General features: G+C 42.2%; 1 protein-coding gene across 1 annotated transcript in view; it reads left to right on the top strand.

Moving 5' to 3' along the window:
* Window positions 1-2500, top strand: part of LOC139915807 (regulator of G-protein signaling 3-like) — a 33984-nt gene that overhangs the window by 24711 nt on the left and 6773 nt on the right. The gene's annotated exons all lie outside the window — the stretch shown is intronic.

Raw genomic sequence — 2500 nt, 5'->3', positions numbered from 1 at the left:
TATGCAATGGAAACGTTGTTCACTACTCCAGTAAATAGGACGAACCTCAGATACGACCTGGAGATGTTTCCTGTCCGCTCAGCTCACAGAACCTTTAACTCAGCAGTGAGCAGGAAGCTAACGTTATGCTAGCAAGACTCAGTCAGTAACACTGCGTCCGGGTGACAAACAGTAAATATAATTTGACAGGATGTTGAACAGCAAGACTAGCTAGCTATCCAGACATGTCACTGTCCCCAGATCAATATCAAGATTTTCACCAACAAATGAAATTGTAAACGGAGGCTCTGACTGCGTCCCTGTTGCTATGGTTACTAACTTTAGATACAGGCTGATACGTAGCCAGCGAACAGACAGTTTCACTGGAACTACTTAGTAGGTGTCCATTATCAGGAATTAACGGACACCCTGCAGCCAATCAGAATCGAGTATTCACCCAGACCATGGTATAATGAGTAATAGATGCATTGTAGTGTATGTAGGGTTATTATCTAGTAGTTATTTAGTAATCTTTAGGTATTTACTTATTATTCATGTTTTTTAATATTAAAAATAAATTGTAATTAGTCCTTCAGTCTTTAGTAATAACTTAGTAATACCTGGTACTACTTACTAACCAATTAACTCGTAATACTTCATTTCTTAATTAGTTAGTAATTAGTCATTTGTCCATTGATTAGTTAATGATCTGGGAACTGACTCAGTGATCAATTGGATTCTGTTTTATCTCTTTTCTAATGAATCAGTTTAATTTTTATTGGAGCTGCATTTCCTCAGCTCCTGTTGTTTTCATTGTTTTATTGATTATGTTTTTAAATGATCAGTTCATTGATTTAGTTCCTCTATATAACTCCTCTCTTCCTCCTGTAGCTGTTGGACCCACAGACAGTATTGTCTGTAGCTGTTGGACCCACAGACAGTATTGTCTGTAGCTGCTGGACCCACAGACAGTATTGTCTGTAGCTGTTGGACCCACAGACAGTATTGTCTGTAGCTGTTGGACCCACAGACAGTATTGTCTGTAGCTGTTGGACCCACAGACAGTATTGTCTGTAGCTCTTGGACCCACAGACAGTCTTGTCTCCAGTCAGCTGTCAGTTGAAGCTCCGCTGCCTCTTGCTGCAACAACAAGTCCAAACTGTTTGTCAGAATATTCCAGAAAAGCCGTTTGTGAAAACGATCCGGAGAGCGACCGACGTATTTCTCTCCGCGGCCCGGAAAGCGGCGGCACCGACCGTTTCCCCTCGGCGGATCGTCTTCTACCGAACTCTACTGTTTACGATCTGACCCGACCGTCCGGAACCGGATCGCTCCGCCGGGAACCGCCTCTCACCCCACAGCGCTCTGTGCTGCGCAGAGAGAAATAGTTCTGTGGTTTCCTGGAACTGAGTCTGTTTCCTCTCTGCTGTGGAGACACAGACGCTTTCTGGAATATTCTGACAAACAGTTTGGACTCGTTGTTGCAGCAACTGACAGCTGACTGGAGACAATACTGTCTGTGGGTCCAACAACTACAGACAATACTGTCTGTGGGTCCAACAACTACAGACAATACTGTCTGTGGGTCCAACAGCTACAGACAATACTGTCTGTGGGTCTAACAACTAATATAATAATAATAATACACTTTATTTGTATAGCACCTTTTAACAAGACTGTTTAGAAACTGTGCTTTACAGAATAAAAAGGATAACAACAAAGAAATAAAAGGAGTAAAACAATAAAGACAAAATAAAAAGGACAATGAAGGATAAAATTTAAATGCACAGAAGTAAAAGAAAATACACAAAATACATGGAAACAATTTACCACTTAAGGAGTTCAGATGTGTTTTAAGATGCTTCTTAAAAGTGCTGAGTCAGCGGCTCTGAACGTCCTGAACGCTGACTCAGTCTGAAGCACACTGATGGTACGACTCTCACTATCATATCATAGCAAGACCATGAAGACGTTTAAAAACTAATAAGATGATCTTAAAATCAGTTCTGGAGGATACAGGTTGCCAATGAAGAGATTTAAGAACAGGTCTGATGTGGTCTCTAGTGTGTTTCTATTCTGGCAGCATTCTGAACTCTGAAGATTAAAGCGGACCTTACGGACCTTAGAAATATTACGTCAGTGATGAAAGGCCGTTCGTTTTGCACACGTCACTGATGTGGTTCTTAAAACAAAGATCTCTGACATGATCCTCAGCCTTCAGAGACTGGAAGTCCAGATGAGGCAGAATCTCATTTCTCTGCAGTCCATCACTACTGATGAGAAGCTCTGTGTTGTCTCTGTTCAGCTGTTCTGAACGTCTACAGGTTGACCCGTCCACTGCAGCAGGGAGTCAGTCTGAGCATCAGGCGCTATAGAGACGTAGAACCGTGTGTCGTCAGCAAATTGATGATAGCAAATGTTATAACTCTTAATGACATCTAAATAAACAATAACAGGAAGCATGTGAACGCTGAGCCGCGGGGAACGCCACGAGACGAAGGTGTTGGGATCCAGGACCCGA

The sequence above is a fragment of the Centroberyx gerrardi genome, chromosome 8 (assembly GCF_048128805.1).
Source record: "Centroberyx gerrardi isolate f3 chromosome 8, fCenGer3.hap1.cur.20231027, whole genome shotgun sequence".
Taxonomy (NCBI): Eukaryota; Metazoa; Chordata; class Actinopteri; order Beryciformes; family Berycidae; genus Centroberyx; species Centroberyx gerrardi.
This window is presented reverse-complemented; position numbering and strand designations above follow the sequence as displayed.